We start from the raw sequence: 24,781 nt of genomic DNA, 5'->3' as shown, positions 1-24,781 counted from the left end.
TATCATTCTCGTTGATTTTGTTTTTATTATATATTACTTTTATTATTGTGCTGAATTAATTTTGATATGTATTGTTGCTAAAATATTAGGAATCATATATTCAGTGAAAAGTAAATTTAGATTTTCCAATGGCCGGATGCTTGAATTTATACAATACTTTTAATTAATTCGTACAACTATAACAGAAAAATCTTTCAGGAGAAGTTTTTAACAATTCGATACTTGTATTGGAAAAATTTAATTATCTTTGAAGAAATGAATTATTTATGCGAGTCGCACGATGCACCAAAATAATCTCGAATTGGAAAATTTTATAATTCATCAAATCGTTTAAGGTTCATTAATTAGAATAGAAACCAATAAAACATTACCGTATTCGTAATATTCGTACTATAGAAGGAAAACTTATGAACTTACTGAAAACAAGAAATAGCGAAGCATAATTCTTTATTTTGTTCTCCCCTGTAAACGATAACTCAAAATTAAAAAGAATTTTAGTCTTTCAAATGGTAATGTATTTGTACAATGGACCAGTGTAAAAGAAAGAGCTGATAGACGAGAACAGGTCAACCAAAAGTCTGAATTAGCTAGAAGGCTAAGAGAGACGAGACAGAAAAAGAGAAAAGAAGATGATCTAAATTGCAAATAGAAACAAACAGACGCGAAGGCAAGGAACGAACGAGCGAAAGAAGACAAAGAAGTAATTGGGGAAGAGAGCGAATATCAATACGAAGGTCTAAAACGATATTTAGATAATGTAAATAAAATTGATAATACGTAGATTATAGATTTTTATGTATTTGTGGAAAATTAGAATTGCAAAGAATGCACAAAACGCACGTAATGCATAAGATACATAAAATATCCAAAGTATAGTACACGTTATAATGTCTAAAAAGTAAAACAATTTTCTATCTACGTTCCATTTTTTTCACGAACTTCGTAAAAATATGAATTCGCATAAATATCCGCGCTTTAATAATACGTGATAGAAAACCTACTTACTGAACAAAGGCTAAGATAAAATAATATTTATATCTACGTAATTTATTTATGAACATTTTTCCACCGATAATCGAAGATTAAAGTCTTCTTCTTAAATCAGGAAGTTCACCATCAAAACGCGATTTATTATCATTGTACGTAAACGCGTTGATTTTTCACTATTATTGCATAGGAAGACACGCAGGAATACACGTGAGGAAATTTCTCTGCTTCGAGATACTATCGCTGTGCTCAGCGTTAATTACAGGATTTCGTGTTCGAAGAATGATACAGAGATTACGTAATTAATTACACCTATTTAGATGATCGTGAAAAAAAGGACTACACATATCTCGAGTCGAGATATTCCTCGCAAGTTTCTTTATTTCTTTTTTTTTTTTTACATTATCCACTAACGTCATTCACCCTGATTACATCGTGCAATTCATTAAAAAAAAATCATTTTAACGTTCTCTAATATCTAGTCTGTACTGCAACTCATCTTCCACGTGTCTTCCTTTTTGTTTCTTTCCTTTTTTTTATTCTGCATGAAAGATATTAAAAGAAAGGAAAAAATATTAAATATACACCTGTCCAGTCGATTAATTTCATTCGTAGAACGTCAGCGATGTCCGCGCACCTCGACGCGCCATTCCACGAAATTAGAGATGGTAATTATGCAAGCTCGCTGATGCATTCGATATTAGAGCCGGTCTATCTAGCTTGCAGTTCCCATTTTCACTATACGGGATGAACTTTCGGTACATGGCCTATATACAGAGATATTTTTACCGGTGACTGGTTAACGCGTCTCGTTAAAGGCACAGTGCACCGGACCAACGCGAAGCTAACATGAGGAATTACCGGTCGTAACATTTTCGGCCCGCTGTCGTGTCTCGTTTGTTTAGTCTCGTATAATCGAAATGAATCCACGACGAAATATTGAGAAAAGGAATTTGTTGATTTCATCGGAACAATGAGTTCATTGCCTAATAACTATTTTAGGAAAGAATTTAAAACTAATCCTTTAAGATTCCCACAAATATTAGGTTTACTTTTACATTAAGTTTCTCATGCATAATTTACTCGAAATGTTACTTTTATAATGTTACGATGAAAACTTCATACATTTAATTATTCCGTGAATTTAATTTATCCTTGAAAGCCTATCTTTTTAATATTGCATTCGTCGTGTGTTAATTTAAAAATACGTTCCCGCGATATCCCGCATATTTGATATTTTATACGCTTAATATCAAACGTACATTTAAAAAAATTATTTCTGGTTTAATCTATTATTATAAAATTATTAAAAAAGTTTCTTTTCTGAGGAAACTTTGATACGATTTTGCAAACATTTATACGGTACAGCAGCAAAATAAAATAAAATGTTTTATCTTAATACATTCTCCTAAAATTTAGCGAATCCCTGAAGTTTTAAAATACAAAATTAGAAAGATCAAAATACAATAAAAGTTCTGTCATTTCCCGAGCGCATATAATAATAATAATGATTAATATTTAAGTTGAAGATAATCGTGATTGAATAGTATGTGCTAGACATAGCTCTGAATATTACAATCCTGAGTTAACAGTCGGACACCGTGTAAACCAATAAATTTTGTTAACCTACATTGCACTATATATTTATTAGTAGAACAATGTAAAATAGAACATACATCGTTCATAATTTTATTGTAGCTAAATACTTTTAAATCAAGCATGACAATTTTTTAAAATGATCAACGTACATTAAAAGAATCATGTAATTTCCGATATTTATCAATTATCATGATTTACTCCTATATTTGATTAATCTATTTCGCTATTTTACAGCGACAATTACATTTCACTACGTTTGATTATCTACAAAAAGGTCTTCAGGAACGTATCGATAACATTTGACATTATAAGTTTGATAAAGAAGATGTTACATACATGTAGTACATAGTTCGCTCTTTTAGAGCAATTCTATATACGATGTTACGTTCCACTTACCATTTGCTAGATATTACATTTCATCATGCTGTGAATCATTTATTATGGGCGTAGATGTATTTCAATTATGTTAAGATACACGATTTGCATGGCCAGTGTATCATCAATCACATTTATTATTTTTGTTATATAAATTGGGTTAAGATTATACCGATAAAATAATGTAATTATTGTAAATTAATTAGTCGCCCAATATCACAAATTAATATTCAATTAGTGAAAATAAGAATTAATTTTATAAATATCATCGAAGCTGACTATAACGATAGCATAAATTTCCAAGCTACGAGTCGACTTAAAATACGAGCCAATGAACAAAATTCATAAAAGAAAATATTACATTGCAACAAATATTCGTCCTATTTACATAATAAATATAAAAATAGAACGAAATTTATATCACAATACAATATTGTTTTATTATGTACCAAAAAGATTTTATGATTAAACTTTGATTGAAAGACAGTGCCAGTTTACTTCGTACGAATGCCGTGAATTCAGAAAAACCAGAAACGATTGGCTGATCATTTTGATGACCCGCAAATTATAATAAATAGAGACGTAATCATAGCATGACGGTCACAGAAAAAAGTATTCCGTGAACGTAAAGCAGAAACGTAACAGCGAGCGTAAAACGAATTATTACGCTTATCGTTGCGGAGTAACGACTCTAGGGGTACATCATCGTTCGTACATGAACCGTAAAACGTGAAAAACAATTTACAATTCCGAAAGATTAATCGTTCGCATAAATTCGCTCGAGGATACAGAGATGTCCGTGCATGATCGTTTGTACTGCGTTTGCGCGAAACTACGTCGGTTTATTGTTAAATAATGAATATTTAATAGGCGGTAAATTCAACCGATTCGTAACAACTTTCAACAGGTTTCCAAAGAATTTTTGGTAAATTTTATTTTTGGCAAAACACAGATCAAACTTATTCGCGCATAACAATTGGATATAACAATAAACGTTTTTATCGATATTTTTTGTAGAGTTGGGCGTTTATTTCATCAGATGAATCACAGGAATCATAAAGAACTTAGCCATTTAACAATGCGAATATTTTACAAATGAATCAGCGGACAAAATGCCTGATATTATTAATTTCTCGCGGAAATTATACATAGATTGTCCCGTAAATTCGTTGTTTTCAACGACAAACTCATTAATTACCTTAATCCAAGATCGTATCTATTTTAATCCCTAACGGGTAGGATCGCATTTCAATATTTCACGTTCCTTTATTAGCGGCATTAAGCGTTGCATCGGATAACTTTGATACTTTGAAACCCTGCGTAGCATGAAAATCCAATGAAGCATAGAGAAAATGGTAATAATATGGAATTCTAGTTTGTTTTTAAATAATTATTTGAAAACTGGTTCAAAAACTAAGACTGATTAATAAAAATACTGCCTTAATCTGATCCTAGCTCGTTCCGTTTTAGCTATACTATCTCGCTTGGGCATTCGTTTATTTTGGACCGGATGTAATTTTATAAAATTACAAATAAAAATATTTCCGTCGCTTTAAAACTTTTGTGACCGGTACAGTATGCATAGTATATTATTATACGCTAAAATTGGCTTTTACAAAGTTATTCTGCCCTCCTTAGCTAAACGTCCAATGTATTGTACCATTTCGTAATCGAAAAAACCGAAGTTTTATCATTTTCTTTGTACCATCTTTCTTTTGCTCCGTTCAGTTCCGACATACTTAATCGTTACGCTCTAACAGCACGTTTAATATCACTTTATTAAATACATTACAAATTTGAATTCCCGCCTTTGGTTCTTTTATTCGTTTATTCACTCTATTTAATTATGCTATTTTTGAATCCCATTAATGATAATTTGCTAACCATCTAATCACATCTTCTTCTTTATTTCTTTAACGATTCCGTTAGAAAGACTTTCTCAAATACTATAGACCTATTTCCAACACAATTTCAATAATGTCTCCCAGGTTAATCGTCATCTATATCACTTTACCTTATATTACTTATATCACTATCGTCGATTACATCACAAACTTCAATATATTACTTTACATCGCTTCTACTGCTTGCAATTGCTTTTCAAGTAGACAGTATCTTCGACATTTATCAGTGGTAATGCCAATGGTAGTTTAATCTGTTCCTCGGTTCAATTTCGTTTCTCATAAATCTGGAATAAATATCCGAGCGTGTCCTGCTTTATGCATTCGATGAAATATCCACGACCTCTTAAATCATGTTTGATACGAGAAATATTGATGCTACCTCTCAAAGTAAATCCTTTAAATCGACCAACGAAAAGACGGTGGAATACGTAATCGTAACAGGTATTCCATGCTTCGATCGCGTTACGCGAGGACATCAAGGGAGAAAAAGGGTTATAAAACGTGGCACGGATTGGAACGATGCACGAAACGAGGGGGCATATCGTAGTGCGGTGTGCAGCCGCACACAAACGGTTCTTTGTGACACCAAACGGTGTCCGCAATATCGTTGACAGCATCTCTGGATTCAATCTAGATCGTTCGTTCAGCTCCCTACGGTATAGAAGTAGCGACAAACTGCTGACAAACACGGACTGTCCCGCTTCGCACTGTCAATCATTATGAAACCCTATAAAGAAAGTAGCTAACGGTGGTATACGGCTACTTCATTATTAACCTGAATCGAGGAATTAGAGACTCGATCGAAAAACAGTGCTGAAAACTTTCTTTCTTTTTTATTAAAATTGTGAACAACAGATGTGCTATTATTACGACTACGTATAGAGGAGAAGATGGCAATGTGGAATTTTAGAGTCGATCAATATGTCAGAAATAATATTTTTGATCCTAACCCCATTGCGTTCTCTATCCCATTTTAATATGAATTATATTTTTCTGTTAACAAATTTTTCATATTTGATATTTCAGATCTGCTTCATATTTCTGTTCGAATTTTATGTTAAAGTTTTTCTGAAAATATATTATTACGTAGGTTCCTTGCTTACTGAAGCAAGGGTAAGCTAATACATACTTTGTGTTCTTTATACTTCAAAGCACACCGCCACAAAAAAGATCAATGTTACAAAAATCGTAAACGATCCACCTAGAAACACCAAACTTTTAACAAAATAACAAACTACTTCAAGCACCGATAAACTAACCCAAATTCTCCAAAACAGATAATCCAAACGTTACACCGAACTGGCCATGACAACTTTTTAGACAAATTTTCATTTCAGCGCACACGAATGCTCCAAATTCAGCGTGACTTGAAAAATCGGTAAAAAAACACGCTCGAACGAACGGTACGTTGTTCGTCCGACATTGTCGGCCTCTCGTCCTTTTTTTTTTTTTTTTTTTGCAAATTCTTTCCTAACGCGATTACGAAAGAATCCCGTTACCTGAATTATCCTAGATTTCTAGGACACCCGCTTCCAAGTGTTAATCGCCTCCACGACGCTGAAACGCGGCTATCGAACGTCTTTGATTGTCTGTTAAACGAGGGCCGACCTCTGGAGAGATCCTTGGCCTACTACCACCGCGTCTGCATCGCTGTCAACGTAATAAGCCGACGCTACCGTTACCATTAGCACTGCCAACATACCCCACACGCAACGATTAGAAACGCAACGACCGACCTACGCCATCATAATACGCGTACATCCTCATTAACGGGTACGCTCTGTCCCTCCCGCTAATCTACGCGCCTTTTTCTTTTATAACATTTTATTAATTCGACTTTGCCCCAGCCCTAGCTACTATGTCGCTATGCGAACAATTATTACAAGATAAGTTAATATGGATATGGTCCATGTCTCTTATACATTAATCTATTCGATTTGTTCTCTTATGATATTTTTTATTAACGAACACTTTTCTCCATCGTAGCTATTTCGCTACGTAGTATTATTATGGTTAAACTAATTAAAAAACTAGGACTAATTAATATAAATACTGTCTGAATCCAATCCTCGTTCGTTCTTAAACTACGCTGTTTCGTCTGGACATTTTGTTTGTTTTGCATGGTTGGACAGCATGCAATTTTACGAAATTATAGATAAAAATATTTGCATTGGTTGCAGTTCCTTGTGAGCAGTATAGTTACGTGATAAAATTAGTTTTTGAAAAGTTACTCTGCCCTCCTTAGTTTATGTACCACTTCCATATTGAAGAAAACTGAAGTTTCACTGTTACCAAAGTTTCTTAGATATGTTCGAAGGTTGTTCGGGATTGTTCAGCAAGAAAACTTGCAGACATTTTTTTAACCAACAGTTTACTCGTCCAAAATTCTTTCCAGTCTGGACTTTATTCGCTGTTCAATTAAGAAAAGTATAAACATCCGGATAAACTTCCGAAACAAATTATAAACACCTCGAAATAAGTTAATATCTCTAATATTAATATCGGTATACATTATCTCTCGTCTTTTTCGTGTTACGACTCGTACGCGCACGTATTGCACAATTTACATCGTTATATTCTCTCTCTCTCTCTCTCTCTCTCAAAAATCTCTCATCTTTCCTCGAAATGGCTAATTACTCTGCAAACAAACGTATCTACTATAGTAAAAGTTAGTCGAGGAAGGATTGCTCCGACAGCTATTTAACCAACCCGATTAAGATCTAAAAGTTACGCTCGTTTTCGCTAAAATAGCAGAGAAGCTTGCTCGTAACCCAATTGCGTAGCGCTTTATTTCCGTCTCGTTTATTTCGTTATCGTGTTAATTACACCGAAAAAGTCAATTATTCCACAGAAGTTAACGGAACAAACGGAAACAGCAAAAATTGTCAGCCACGATTTGTAATTAGATTTTCGCGGACAGAGGCAAAGTTACCTACGTGGAGGGTGCAATCGACTCTCGACGATTCGAAAATCCTTCCAAGATCACGTCACAATTTTACACATTCCCTTCTTCTTCCTTGTGTAAACCTGTATTAGTCGAAATACGAGCTTATTTTATCTCAAATTACTTGCTACATGTGCGTCTGTATGTGTTACTCGAATTCAAAGAAGTCCAACCTTTGCAAGTTGTTTACCTCTGTGGAAGGTAAGATATGGTTATGACAGTCAGCTATGTGATTAGTCTTGTAATTCGTCAAATTCGGTTATGAGCAATTTTCCTTACCTACATCTACAGACAGACTATTTAATTCGTTATTAGTGACGCGACAGATAATTAAATATCGTGTGCATTGACAACTTGGCTATCCTATTTCCTAAGAAGATAAAACTATTTATTATTAAATAATATTAAATAAAAACTTATTAAATAAAATCTACTTACCAAAAAGGAAGTTTATTAGATTAATGTATCAACATTGGGAATATTTTTTCTTGCAATCTTTAGTTGTAAGCATCATAGTTCGATATCGCGTATATATTACTTTATTTTTGCAAATTATATTGTTGTTTCTTTTACAGTCTGTGTATATAGACATATTTTGTCATTCTATTATTATTATTATATCAAAGATCAATGGTTTCTCATATACAACAAGCTTGATTCTTCTACACTAATTACAAGTTTGAACTTTAAAACATCGAAGTTTAGGTAATTCAAGTAACTGTACCTTACTGTAACTTAAAATTTGGTCATCGGAACCATGAGTTACCGAGGTCCAACTATATTTATTTCGTAGTTGTACGCGTGCGAACCGAGAAGGAAAAGCAGGCTTCGCGGATGGAAAACGTGGTAATCGGGTATAGTTGGGAAAATTCGTGATAATCGCTAGAGAAGCTCGTTGCCATACTTCTCTGTGAATCCTGTGCAATTCTGCGAGTACTAATGCCTCCTAGAAACTACCCAACAATAGACAATGTCTAACCGAGTAACGTGAAACTTATTTGGTACGGCTGCCTCCCGCAACTGATACAGTTACGAGCAATTTTCTTTCTGTTTTAAATAAAATTATAGAAGCTACCCAATTATTACTCTTCCGTGTGTTTTACACGCGAAGGAACTACGTTCTGATAATTAATTGCGTAATTTTATGGCTTTTTATGCAAAAATACTGTCTAAAGGAGGTTCATTATCATCAAACAGTTTCCTTCATACCATACCAATTACTACTTTCTACTTTTCCAATTAAGACGATGAGATGTAATCAACCGTCGGTTCTTTTTCTTATGTGTAAAGAAAAATTCGAATACAGAGCGTTGGGCAACGAAAACAAAATCTTCCTCCCAGTATTAGGTATCGTTTAACAATCCTTGAACAAATTCTAAACAAACTTAATTTATTTTACATATTTATAATATGAATAGGTGAATGCGCAAAATAGAAATATCATTTGAAACAATAATGATGCAGGTCGAAACATATTTGAGGATTCAGTTTCGCACGCACAAATTTTCAAAAATGGAAAAAACTGTGGCCACTTTCAATATTTACGGAAACGAGAGCATGGTCGTCGACAGACATTTTTAATACTTGACAAAACTAAAACAACCCGAAGCTATGCGCGACTTTTTCGGCTGGCGAATTCAGAGGATCAAAACCATGGAACACGACTCGAGAGCAAGCGCAAAGAGTGAATAAGGGTGGCGACCCTCTGATCTCCAACATTCTCTTTTTCCCTTTCCTCTTCAAGCTACGTCGAGTCCTCCAACCGGGGAGGGCACCTGCGACAGGTACTTCGTTCGTGTGGAGAACGTCACTTCGTGTACACTTGAGTCGACGCCCAGGACCGTACATTATCACTGTACAATGATTTTTAATATATTTACAAGGAAATTGTTAGTCGTCTTCACATTTTTGCAGGATATAATAGCGATTTCATTATTTTTATTCTATCCTGAGTTAATATGTGATCACGAAATACTTCATAAAATAAAGTATGTAACAAAGACATTTTTTTATAATAACGAACAACCGTCCAAAACTCCTGATTAGTTCGATGAAAAACATTTAACCATCCGTTCTGAGCGAAGTTTCGAATGTAAAGACATCGTCGTGTCACTAAGAGAGCGAATACTACTTTCTACGTTTGCTCGAACAAAATACAATTCGCATCTGAACATCTGATCATAACAACCACGAAAATGTATTTATCTTTAAGAAATAGTATCCGTTCGTTAAATCTAAATGCTTAAAAATATCCGGTTGTTATATTCCAACTTTCATAATCAGGATTATATTCATCTAAAAAGCCAACAAACAAGATCGTGCGTCGTGTTTTCCTACATTTGCACAAACCAAAGATAAGACAGTGATTGGAACTAATTACACGGCTATCAGCCGAAATCATCTAAACGAATCTCCGCCGCGTTCCATAAAATCCTCCGTAGAGGTAGTAAAATCAGGAGAAAAAACTTATGGATATTTGATCGAATGCAAAGCAAATACATTTTCCAAGTCGGAAAGCAATATTTTCGCCCCGCGGACGATTCATATCCGGGGGCTGTAAATAACGGTGAGAAGAAGACCGTGTTTGCTTGCGGATCACGCGATGATGATCAAAAGGAAACGCGGAATATTCCTCGTCTTCCCGTGGGCATCGAACCTACCGTAATAACTATTTCTTACTGGCCTCCGCGACGCTCGTCTCTTAGGGGAGGAAGGGAAAAATCGAGTTGAAAACGGGTCTCGAACTAGAAAACACCCGGCCGCTATCTTCGTACGCCTAACCACGATGCGTGGGATAATTCTCATCGTGTTATTATCGTCGCTCATGGCGTACGCACGCATTCCTCCTGCAAACGCCCAAACACACGCGTACGAATTGCGTGCACGTATATAGGGTAGCCTGTTTCTTTCACTTTTTTCTTTTGTGTGTGTGTGTGTTATAGTCGTTGGGTGGATTTTTTTATTTCTCAAAATATTACTCGAGCTATGTGGGAAATCATAGTTCCGTAATTTATGATCCAGTTGAAGATAATATGTACAAGGTGGTTCGTTATAAATATCGCGTCATCGAAGGTTGAAGGTTCTTGAGGAAGATAAAGTATGATGAGTGGTTGCGAGGTTTTTAGTTTCGTTCTGTTTCACGTTTCATGTAAAAATGAAGTACACGAGAAAGAATTCTTCCTAAAAACCTTATAATGTAAGATCATGCGTTACATCGGTAGTAGATAATTTATCATTTGTTAGAAGGAAACAGAAACGTTAACGGTTTCAACAAGAAAACATATTCGTCAGTCGACTACAGCTAGCGACTATAGGTATCTCAGCCTATAATTCTATATTAATTCTAATATTCTATCAATACTTCATACCAATTATAATTCTTCACTGAAATAATGACTTCTCTTCTTACAATAAAATTCTTTGTCGTACCATGTTCGTTCTTCGAAAACCTCCAGCATTCTCCATTCTTATCGTTTTCCTTTCCGAATGATAATAACGAGATAAACGAGGATATTAAGGTGCACATCTCGTTTCTATGAGACCATAGCAAGATGAAATATCGACCAGAAAAATACAATACATCGGAACATAGTACAATAACGTGACGTAACGTGTATTTCTTTCTAAAAGCACAGAGACGAGAGTTTCTTTATCGAAAGCGTTTGCATCCGAGATAAGATTCCCATCATTTTTACGTCAATGTAACGCGCGTTGCTTTTATTCGCCATGGCAACGCCATTTTATAACGAGGCGATCTGTAACTTCCGGCGGTACCGCTTCTTTTTTATTATTACACGATCAACTGGTTCAAGATACGCAGCCGGTGTATCGTATTTGCAATTTTGACATAATTGAGCTATCCGCCGTAGTAGCTGTAATGTACCGTTCACACGAATATTACCGCGCCTTCGAACGGTCATACTGTAACGCGCTACTTTACTTTACCCACGATACGAAACCGCTAATTTCCCTCTATTACAATATTTGCGTAATTTCATAGCACTGTTGCCTGTCGTCCGACGCATATTGTATGAAATTTCACTGGCGCCGACTCAATTCTACGAATAAGTCAACTGATATGTTTAAATATTGCTTTACACTTTACACGAAGTAAGCTACTCTCTATATATAGAATAAAATTGTTTTATATGGGACTGTTTCCTTGAAAATAATACGTGTATTTGATTGATTATGCTATTATTAAGTATACATCATGACATTACCCACGAAATAAACCAATTCAAAAGGTTTATTCCATCTCTTTTGCTTGTTTTAATATATATCCAAATTTAATGGTTTTCTGTAAAAAAAATTAAACGTTGCATTTTTTTCCAGATCGTCTTTAAATTTCACCTCACTCCGGAAGCCAAACGTTCGAACAATGCTGGCTACTTAAACGATGGGAAGAAGCAAACGTAAAAATAGGACACCCTTTGTACACTCACGCATCAGTCGGCACCAAGTGCCGAGGTAAAAAGTCGTTTCCGTTTGACCATCTGCCGATTTCAGAAGGGAAACGTTCCCGCCTCCGTTACCCTCATAGGAGGTCGCATAATTCATTTTACTTCGAGCAAAAGCGACCTTCGTGCAATCTTCGCAGGATTGCGGACAATCCTCAGGGACGCCTCTTGCCTCGGCGTCTCTTCTTTACTACGAGCAAGAATATCTGAAACGCATGCTGGTAGTGTAACAATTATTCCAACGAATGTTTCATTCTTGTTTTCGATAGAAGATTTAGATAATCGTTTTGTTAACACTAGATCTGCCGATGATTAAAGTATGAAACCTGTGGTAAAGTAATGAAAATAGTAGATACATGATGTAAAAAAAAAAAACTTAGAAACTTGTTATAATTTATGCGGTTATCATCTTGTTTGAAATCTTGATATTTAAAGAATTTATACTTTGTTATATCTTATGATACGAAAATCTTATCGATCATAAATGATATAATTAGAGTTTCTTCTCTCCACCATTGATGAACCTCGGCATTTTTCGTAGAATTCGTCGCTCTTTGGTATATTTATCGTACATTTTATAAATAAGCCTGTGAATCAGATCCGGATTTTCAACAGATTCCTCTGAAATCTTTTTCCTACCTAATTCATCGAAAATTTTCTCAAGTTGAAGTTTAAATTAAAAATTGTAGGCACTGACATACAATTTTCTATTGGTTATCTTCTATAACGCTTCTAAATAATTTTTGCATATTCTTTTTACATATTCTGAATCACTGTTTTGCACGAATACATAATTCTGACTGATTAATTATATTCTTGATCATCTGGGTTGATTACTACGTTTTGCGTGAGATTAGCAGATGTCTTAGTATACTAGACGTGCTTGTGAACATTGGCGTAAAATATATAATACCGAAGAAAAACTAAGCCTTTACCAAAAATCATTCGAATCTCAAGAATGCACCGTTGTACATTTGCATCAGTTTCTATTTAAAATTTATAAAATTTTAAAGGCTCTAGGTCGATCCTTGTATATAATTCCACTGTATATAATACCCTGTATATAATAATAATACACTGTATATAATAATAATATGTGTCCACTGTATATAATTCAGTGATTCTAATGGATACACGTATATAGAATTACCAATTAATGTTAAATTACTAATCAAACGAAGTTAGAAACCTACGTAGACGGTAGGAAAGGAGATTTGATTAAAATAGAAGAGAGGATGATCAAAGAGATCTTGGCAAACCAAGTCATCTCACCTCTTCAGAAGGAACAGACAATGGATCAAACGCGTACTCTCAACAGGGCAGTGACTTCAAAAACGCGTCTAGACCATATCAGATATATCCAATCTGTCAAAGAAAAAGGAGATATCTTTGAAAGGATAGTTCTTCGAGATTATTACAATTATTTGAAAGGATTCTAAAATCTCAACTATAATGGAATGAACATTTCGCTTGTATCACTGATTAAAGCAATGTAACTAGATCTTCGAGACATTGTATAACGTAATTACCTAATGATGCTCAATCAAACGTGCATTTTCATCGAGTCATCATCAGGCTCGTCTAAAATTCTAAACTCGTTCGGATCCTTACGACCAGTATTGTATGTAATTTGATGACATATACAGGAAATTCACCACCGCTAAGTCGCAGTTTGAATAAATTATCTACGTCTGGATCATCGTGCGAGCCATGCGAACAGCTCATCGTTGCGTGGTTTTCCTTCCATCGCGACAAGTAGACAAAGACGTGAATTCTAAAGAGAAAAGCGTCATCGCTTCGTGGCGAATCTCTCGAAAGTATCTACGTAGAAATTTCATCGACAGTTGCCGTCGAACTGTGAAAACCAAAGACGAGAAGCGTAGAAAGAATGGAGCATCACAGAGGATCGTTATGTTTTATAGTAGTACGATCGAGCCGCGATAAATTTAGACGTGCGACGCTTATATTTTCTTATAGATGCAGGGAAGCGGCATATACATGGGTATATTTCCCGGGTTGAAACATAGTTTTTGATATTTATGGTAGTTTTTATTTATATGCCGTGGCGCGGTATCGAACAATAATTATGTGATGTCTTTTGAAATGAAACGTTCGCTTGCGATTCAAAATAAAAATGATGTAAGTAATATTAATGGAAGTAGTCCAATTATTGCTGCAATATGTGAAATGATCATATTATAATGTATAAATATGAAATACATAGAGTTCAACTGATATCTAATTTAAATAATGTAGAAGTAGTTTCTATTTCTGTAAACACGACGTTAATGTTTCAGCGATGGAACGTGCCAATTAGCAGTTTATGTAAAATAAGCATATTGCAATATGTATATGTGCAATATAGATGCTCCAAATAATATTTCATCTGAACGACGTTAAATTATGTATAAACGATACAATAATAATAAAATGTAAATTTCATAGAAGTATTTTCATTCTCAGATACATACTTTTGTACAATATTACACGACCGATAGTTTCCCATTACATATTAACTCGATACATAATTGAGTAGCTATTGTAAAATGCTTGACCTGTTTCTATAATTCCAAGGTTTTTAATCCGACAGCGCTATATGTATTTTCACGAACACTTGCACAGATCACTAAATAATACGTAATTAATCAGATCTATACGATCCATAAATAAAATAATTTACATATCGAATCAAATGCCAATATTAACGTTATTAAATAAACACGAAATCCTAAAGCACTATCATTAAATCGAATATGTATCTATATTTCGGTAAATTAATGTTTAACGTGAACAGGATAAATTAACCATTAAATAGCCTGGTTATTACAATAAATTATTCATGAGATTCCTAACCTATGATTCAGAGCTGAATCCCCTTATAATATATAACATATAATAATTACACCGACTTTCAAACACGCTACGAATTTTTCCCAATATTAACGCAATGTACATGTTATTCAAAATAGAATACTCCTTATGAAGCGAAACTGATCTCTACGTACGATCCAATTTTTCAATGAAGTTCATATCGATATAAATTTGCATAAATACCCGCGATCAATTTATTGCACATATTATAGTTTGAATTTATATTATTATCATCTATTATATTTATTATATATATATTATTATATTTTATCGGATCCATGGTACTTGATCCTACTGAAAGGGATTACACAATCCCTTCAATGATCTTCGAATCAACTTGAGAAGTTCGGCGTCCTAAATACACAAGAAGGTCGATGACAAGAAGGATGGTCTAGTAGACGGCAAGCAATAATCAGGCATAGTACATGGCTGTGCAATCAATATTACGTCCGGATAATCGACGAGCATGACTAAAGCTTCGCGGTTAAGTTTCACGTTTCAATTGTGCCCCTGTGTGCTGGCTTATGCGATTGCGACGAATGAAGAACCATATGATGCACGGCTTCTGCCAAGAAATGGCACGACTAGTTCCCTTTATTTTTCTCCAATAGCTAGAAAACTGTATATTATTTCTTGCCTGTGCTACATAGTATATCGTGTTCTTTAAATGTGTGCGTAATTTGAATTTCAAGTAGAAAAATAAATTGTTGATCCAGTTTATAATTGTTATTTAGTATATATTAAGTAATTATATATATATTAAATATACATTAGGATACATTAAAAAAGAAATCTGAAAAATGAAAATGGATTATTTTAACGTTTACGTTGCAACGTTTCATGGTAATCAGATACCATTGCGTACATATTCATGGAAAAATCTGATTTTAATACACTTCTCGGAAACATTTCTTTTTTATTCTTCTAAACTTGACTCTATTAATGACTTACGAAAGTATTTCAATTCTTACAGAAACTTTTTGAAAACGTAATAAAATACTCGCTGTAAGGAATTGTAGTAGTAGCAATAACTGTACCAATAACTGTTAACTGACGTCTAGGATGTCTAACATAACCAGTTTTCCAAAAAAAGTAAAAAGTAGTTACCTAGACTGTAGATTCTTATGTAGTTGATATTTTTGTAGGCACCTATAGAACAAAGAATATGGCTTTTAAATTTTGTAAAATGTATTTTACCTTTGATGCTTTCTATATTTTCACGTTTGCTCGTCATTGTATACCATTCGTATATTTTATATTTTTAAATATCTGGTATTTTATTATTTTAATCATTTGTTATTAAGTATATATACCTTACACATACCTTTTAAATTCAATGAAACCAAACTAAATTTCTATAAATACTTTCTGATCTCTATGGAAACACTTACAATCTAACAGACAAACCTCATCTAAAAAAAATATCTCCCGCTTTATAAAAGAACAAAGCTAAGTAATTATTTTACAGACAGAATTTTTTATTTGCTCGCTGAAACTCATCTTCTCCAAAATGCGAGGGAATCAATTACCAAAAGTTGCCTTTGAAGTATAATAAAACAATTAAATTCATAATGAACCTTTAAAATTGTTGTGAACGTTGAAATTTTCACGAAAGATATAGAAGGCTCGCACGTAACGCGCATTTATCATCATTATACGGCATCGCGAATCTTTAGTCTGCTTAGTTAGCATGATTTTATCGTAAACGCAAAGGATTACGAGTCGCGTAGCACGTTTCCTTCGATTACACGTCGTACGTTAAAAAGAGATAACAAACTGTTGTACACGAAGGCATAGAAAAAATGTTATGGAGATAGCTATAGAAGGCGAAGAAGAAAAAACGGTATAAATACGTAAAGCACAAGCGTAATGAGTATTCATTAAGCTCGGAATCGTGAATGCGTGATGCATGTCTTCCGTTTGGAGACAGCATGAAAATCAGCCTTATCAATTCGCTTTGCTTTTTCTATGCTGCTTTTGCCTTCCTCTGTTCTCTTTCGTTAAAGGATTACAAAATTACGAACCGTTATTTCACTTATTATCGTTAGAATATTTAATGCATTGAATTAAAAAAAGAATTATACCTTTTAATGTGAATTAATACCTTTAATGCGAATATTTTTAATTGGAAAATAAAAATATATTTTTAATTTATTCCTTTAAAAGGGAGAAATTTCAGGTCTGAAATCGAGATTGTGCGAATTAAAAATACATGCGAAATACGTTCATTTTGAAACTTTGAAGTATACATTATGTTACTCGTTAGTAGACCGCAAGTATTAAGCAAAAATGTCGACTATGGAAATTCAAATTTTAGAAATATTAAGTTGCAATGTATGAGATGCCCAGTTTTTAACGATTCATACTTCGTTGAATTCTAAAAAAGATATATTTGTATACGTAAATGTTGAAAGATTGAAATCATATATGAAAAAGAAAATTCTCAACTTCAAAATACTGCATAAAACGATACATCTCTGAAGATAACAAAATTTAGAAAATTGGTACAACGTAATTGAACATTTAATATGTTACAACCTAGTACAACTAGAAAAACAAGTCGAACCTTTTGCAAAATGTTAATATGTAGTTACTTCACAAATTCTATAAATTTTTGAGCCTTTAAATTCATAAATAAGCCTTGCATTTTCAGTAAATAACGTGACAATTTTTAAATTCATCGTGTTTTACTCAAATAATACAATTTTTCGATATTAAATTTGCAAGGAAAAGTTTAGTAGAAAATATCTGTAATTTCGCGACATTTCTCCACATATTTCTTTCTTGTCTGTTAAAGTAACAATGACCTCTTTTGAGATCCTTTCAGTAGTATCGAGTAACAGATATATTTGTCCTGTCAGAGAACGATGCTTTCACAAAAATTTACACAGGCTTTCGCCGTGATATCAATTTACCGACCTAAGAAATCGTGTTTAGCGATACGACACAAAAACAATACAACGATCGACAGCGTATTTACCTCGATTCACGAGTCCTCCTCAAGAAGCAATTACACCGAACCATACACTTTCCACCGTGTTTTACTATCCATCGTCTTTTCATTTCCACAAGCCAAATCATTAGTCATCTTGAGCTTCGATTAATCATCTGTCACGGAAGCACCGATAAAATTTAAATCCTACTAACTAGATGCCATGTATCTATCAAAACGTCTGTGTTAAACGTAATGAAACAAGCTGTCTTCCTGTTTGTATTTCATTTGTACTCTGATAAAATTGAAATTAAATTTGTCTAAAGAAACTAAGCATAAACGCTTGGAATCGCTATGCTACTAATAAGATTATGAAATTTCAAAGGCAGTTAAATTAGAATTCCTTTGAATTTATCGAACTAAAGTAGCATTGATTTTGGAATTAATAAAAGTTAATAACGAATTGAATATAAGTACAATCGAGATTGACGGCTTAGAGGAAAAGGAGATTATTTGCATGAATTATTACAATTTATGCAACAATTCGAGTTACGTCGATTATTTGGAAAGTATCGGAGGAATCGAAAGTATTTAGTGAATGTTCATAACAGAGGAATGTATGATAGACAATGCTCTTTGCTCACGTTCCCCTCAGTGATGTACTTAATTAAAAATGCATACTTTGTCACTTTTTCACCGTCGACTATTTTAAGCCAAAGAGTTTCATATTTTCGATACCATGTCTAGCTATGAAGATAATTTAAATTCTGGACAACGATCAATAAAACTACTTTCTCTCTATGCTATCCGCTTCTGTTCTATTCTTTGGGAAGTAGTAGCATGTAATGAAGTTTTTCGTGTAGTTCCTTTTACTCCGTTCGTTCTTTTATACTTCATTACAATGAAATATATCGTAAAAAATTTTACATCCAAGTCCGTATGTTCGTTCTCTATTATTTGTCTTTAAACAGCTACGAAAAATAAAAAATTGATAAAGGCTATAAACTTTTAGCGTAAAAACAGACATAGCTTTTGCAGTTATTGAATCAACTTAACCAAACATTAAGTAAAACATCTTTTCTTTGCGTTAGTACAGGTGTGTTAGAAAAAATCGATTTAACTAAAATGAGAATAGGAATTAACAGTTGAATTTAAGTAATTAAGATTCATCGAAGGCTGAAAATCTTTTAATTAAAATTCTTCTAGCTTCTACCACACGAGTACACCCGAGACGTTAAAAAGTGGAGAATACATCAATGTTTATGCGATAAGGCTACGAAAGTGATTTAAAAAGAAGCGAATTAGAAGAAAATTGAATATTATCAACGAAATCAGGGAATCAAAATGGAACGGCTGCATTTTCAAACAAACTAACTGACTTTTGATTTCATTTCCATCTATTCAATGTTACATATGCATCCTCATTTCCAACGCAATCTTTTCCACGATCTGAAATTAACAAATTCCTATCGTCATTTAGTATTTTATTCTCTAAACCAATAATATATCATACACGATATACTTTAAGATTAACTCTTCATAGACATCTGAATTGCTTTAATAAAAAATTAGCTATATAAAAATAAAATAAAATGATAAATAAATAAAATCTAAATAAAGATAGACCAATCGATATCATCGAACCAAGTAAGTCAATAACGCTGCTTTGAACTCGTTAGTTCAATAATCTTCGTTTCATCAAAAATCCTGAACTCCGTTTTTCTTAATCAAGCAACTGGAACGTGATACTAACAGCAAAGCGATCGACATCGTGCAACAATAAAAAATCAGTCAGAGTTTTGTTCTCGTGTTAGCCGTTCGGTAAACTTTGCGAACAATTCAATCGATTTACTTTGCCGAATACTTCCGATCTCGTCGTTCTTCAAACATTCAGGTAAAATGGTATATCTAAGCCAATCACTGTGATGGAACGGAGAAAATCAATTCTGTTTCCAATTCAACCGCGAAGCTTCGTGAACAACTCAATCGACTTACTTTAACGAAACTTACGATACCCTACTTTCTTCCATCAGCTAAACTCAACTTTACGACAGTACCGAAATAACTTCGTATCACGGAATCAAGAAATACCTACGATATCTTTATTTCTCCACATCTATGTAGATCTAGAATGGCTTAAAAAGAGAGTCAGCTTAGATTTCTTTTCCCCTAAAAGTCGAAATAAAGCTACCATTAATATCTGCGGTATTCTATTACTTTTCCATACAATTTCCACCTAAACACAAACACACACACAATTCACAGCTCGAGATAAGCTCGAAACTCAGAAATATCATGACATACTCTACAATTTCTCCTATCATTTCTACAAACTCTGCTACGAAGTATGATATTCCGAGCAAACTATATTCCCCAAAATCAATACCAATTACATCCAATTAGTCTAAAATCCCACTGAAACCTTCATAACCCGTCTCACGCTCCATCAATCAACGAAAAACACCATCTTCAACCTTCAAAAAGAATTAAAATCCAGTTGAAAGAGACGCAACAGCGGAATCGTCTGAAGCTTTCCGTACTTTTCAACCACGAAAAGCGAGGTACGAAAAAAATATAAACGCGGCTTCCTTTCGCGAAAAATACGCATTCGAATGCGGAACAGACGTACATACAGTCTGACGCCTGTGTAGATACCTCTTCCTTTAATTACTTTCAGGCTCGGAGCGTCATTATTTCGCCGAAGACATTGGCGCGCAGCGACTAACGAAAACGTCTCGGCGCCAACTTTCCTTCGTCGTATGTTACATCCCCTCTTCTTCTGCACCCTCAGCGTCGTCGCTACACCTACGTCGATTCGTCTGGCGACGCAACACAGAGACAATTAACTTTTCCCTACAAAGTGGCAGGTGCGCGAGCCTGGAATTCGATCGCAGAGCAGGTGAGCCGCTCGCGTGCTACTCTCGACGACCTCGCGTGCTTCTATCGAAAGCGACGCGTTATCGATTCGTGTTAAGGGAGGTTCACTGACCATTGTACGTCGAGCCTGGGGCCCGAACTTGCTTCTCGACCCCCGTTCGTTACTAATGTAACATTCTGAATAAATTTAGACCGGCGAACGCTTCCACTTCCTGTGTCGTGCTCTGGCTTTCGGATAACGTTACTGTTGGAGGAAGGTGAGAGTTTTCTTCGTTAGTAAGGTAGAAACGTTATCGGAATTGCATGTAATCTTGTATCGCAAAATTATTAATGAATTACCAAGCATTGTCAGAATTATTGTTTTATTAGGGTTTGGAATTAAAATACGTACTCTCGAATGTTGTTACAGTCAAGAAAATTTTAGTACTGAATTAAAACCAAGAACTTTAATATTCGATAAAAATCTTATTGCACGGTAGTGCTATATCTGTACGTTTCGTATAATTAATGCTTTTAATTGTAACGTAGTTTATAATTGATTCTCCCTTAAATCGCTACAACTTCACTGTGTAATGTATTGGTATTATACGCATACTGTATTGGTATTATACGCATACATAAATTGTTCTTCTTCCCCTTCGCATTAAAATAGCTATTAACGTCGATCAATCGTAAGACAATGCATAAACGTTAAGCCGTAAATCGTAAAGAAAATTGAAAGCTGGCAGAAATGTAAATAAAATTGTATTTTAGTTATAATTGAGACGATCATTGGATTATTAGATACATAATTAAATAAAACAGCAAAATGAAAGATTCATGCGTGGAATGTTCAACGATGCGTATAGAGACCGAGAAATAGCGTGACCAAACGAGCGACCAGCGAAATGATAATTATACAATTATTCCAACAGTTAGGGAACCATTAGGAAATTTACTTGAATAAAGTTCAACGTTAAACCTTTCAGAACCTCATCGAGAAATATGAAACAAGCGATCAACGAGAATATCCTCCACTAGATTAGATCCTTCGCTTCCTTAGGAATGTATTTTAATTAAATCTATTTTATGTTGTTAACTTGAGAATCACGATCATTCTGATATTATTACGTATCTTATTGATTAATATTAGCAACCATATACAGTAAATGAACCAAACGTGCTCCATTTATAACTACGAGCGTGCGAAGAAACAAAGTGAAGTGTGCAATAAAGGTGTCGCCGAAAATTTATGGGATCGTCTCCCGTATACTTTTTGGGCCACGATAAATTGTGTCTAGGGTATTACCATTTCTGCCAACATAGCCGAAAACAGAGATTAGGTGTTCTACCCACGCAATCAATTGTCATCAACTGCTTACAGTAAATAAAATCTACAAGCCTAACCCAACCATTTTCTTGGCGGTAAGGTAGTGGTGAGGGGAAGGGAGTAACGTTTGGAAATTTTTTACCTTAGGAATAAGGAATTTCCAAATTTATATTAATCTTCGTTCCATTAATTCTCCACTGTGAAATTAAAATTTCAGTTCAAGAACCAAATTAAGCTGGGAAAATGAGAATTAAATCGCCATCCAATAAGAAGAAATAAATTACCAGACAAAAAAAAAAGAAAAGAAAATTCAACCCCCATCGTCGAACAAATTCCGCCGATAATTAATAAATCACGTTCGATTTTCCTCGAATTCGATAATTGTAATTACAAGTTGCTGCGCGTCGTCGACTCAATTAAAAACAGAAGATCAAAGTTCCCACCGAAAAAGTCCATTAACAAACAAAGTGATTAAAACGTTGATGGCACATTTGCACGGGACAACGATACAGACAGAAGGCAGAGAAATTTCAAACATAGCGAGGTGACTCGATTTTTCCCGCTGCACCTGTATCCGCCGCGCGTGTCCTTTGAAGAATTTCATCAGCGATGACATTCCCCTCCCCCTCTCGTTGCATATACCGACGATGATTTCGTTTGGAAGGGACCCTGATGTTGCTCACAATCGATCCTTCCACGCTCGATCACGGCTGAATGTCGTGCACGAGCCACCGAGATTTAATGGCACTCCAGAGACTCTTCGACGACCGTTGTTCGAACGACAATGAACCGTGGCGATACGTGGTCGTGCATATTTAGCCGACCACTTCCGGTTCCTCGTGCCACCGACAGGGACCCGTCCCTACGAAAACACGTTGCGTGCTACGTGCTTCAAGAACCGCCAGGGAAAGAGCGTTATCCCTCCTCCGCGTCTTTTTCGTTATGCGAATGGGAATATCGCGTGACATTTATTTTCGTATGATGTAATATAAAAATTCGTAATTGTTTCTTATCGTTGGTTGAACTTATATTTTATTTTATATCTAAAATTGGATAGATATGTGATCGATAGATAGTATCGATAAGAAGATATAAAAATGTTTGCAATCTAGAGACGGTGTACTCATAAGAAGACGATGTTATTTAATTAACTGAGAAACGAGGAATCAATTCTGAGAAATAATTCTCCAACTACGGAATGTCAATGTTAAGTGCCTGGAAATACTGACAAAACCAAGGAACAGAATATTATTCGCTTGTTTCGTTTATTCGTTTGTAATAAGTGCAACATTAATATCTAGCAATAATTTTTTAACGTAACGTAGTTAAAAACGAAAATCACTCGTTCGATTCAAAGATAAAATAACCAACGACCCATGTCTTTGAAATGTTCAATTGGCTGACAAAAATAAATATTTATTACTAAAATTAAGATAGGTATTAAATATGGAGATACGTTTAATACCATAAGACTGGTTAACGATATAATGAATTTTAAAACTGCACCCTTATAAGGAGCAAAATATACAACTTATCAAGCGTTTCTTCCGTAAGGTTCACACGAAACAGCATATATAAGAAACGTAAGGCGCATGAAGCATCGAATCTACTTATACACATATGAATTTAAAAAGGACATCTGTCGCAAGAACGACAAGCAATATACGTAGAGCAAGCGTGTCGCAGACACAGGTATGGCACGGTTGCACCGTCTCGTAATTAAGCTTCCACCCCCTCTTTTTATGTCAAAGGTGGCGTACGGCGGAACTACAGGTGCATAATTAAGATTTCACTCTGTGGTTACGCCTACGATTTTCCAGTCGCGCGATAACGAGGATTAAATGAACCATGACCGAAAATCCCGTGGAAAGCGTATTTTCATAAACATTTTATTTAACGAATCTCCGCCAAATCCGTGTCGTCGAAATTATTGAATACCAGGGAACGCGAGAATCCCTGAGCAAATATTGCCTTTAACGAGAAACGCGACCTATAACGAAATTTGAAAATGTTCTATCTACCGTATACGATACGTATATTCATAAAAATTTTCTACGTTCGGATTACACGTTCCATTGCTTTTTGTTCATTAGCACGTTTCTTCCTATATATAAACAATTTTGGAGAAAATCTTCAATAAATTCAATTTCGTTCAATTTTCAAGAACGTTTGGAATTTCGCCCGACAGAAATCGATACGAATTTTTTCCTTGCTTGGCCAATTCACGCGTCGATAGTAAGGGTTGATAAATTCGAAGATGCGAGCTTCCCTCAAGCCTTTTCCTCCCCCCGTGACAAGATTTAGCAAGGGATCGGAAAATTGCCATGAAATTACTCGAAAATTGATGCAACATGCCCTTAATGCGTGAACGCGTTATCATATCCGCTTCGTCGACGAATCTTCGAGTTTTTCTCCATCATTTTCTAACTCTTTTTTTCTTTCTTCTTTTTTTTTTTGAAGCAATATAGCCATCCGGCATTTTCATACGCTGACGTAATTCGAGCATACAGCTAACCATCTAGC

At 34.7% G+C, this 24,781-nt stretch overlaps 1 protein-coding gene across 2 annotated transcripts in view; it reads right to left on the bottom strand.

Annotated features, from left to right (window-relative positions):
• Positions 1-24,781, bottom strand: part of LOC126867835 (rap guanine nucleotide exchange factor 2-like) — a 249,371-nt gene that overhangs the window by 207,096 nt on the left and 17,494 nt on the right. The window contains exon 1 of one of the 2 annotated variants that reach the window (XM_050622812.1): positions 6,365-6,494. The exons of the other annotated variant lie outside the window; for it this stretch is intronic. The gene's annotated coding sequence lies outside the window, so the exon portion shown is untranslated. Of the gene's footprint in view, positions 1-6,364; positions 6,495-24,781 lie in introns of those variants that run through there. 2 annotated transcript variants of the gene reach the window in all.

This window comes from Bombus huntii, chromosome 7 (genome assembly GCF_024542735.1).
Source record: "Bombus huntii isolate Logan2020A chromosome 7, iyBomHunt1.1, whole genome shotgun sequence".
Classification (NCBI taxonomy): Eukaryota; Metazoa; Arthropoda; class Insecta; order Hymenoptera; family Apidae; genus Bombus; species Bombus huntii.
The sequence above is the reverse complement of the archived record's forward strand: the minus strand, read 5'-3'. Positions and strand labels throughout refer to the sequence as shown.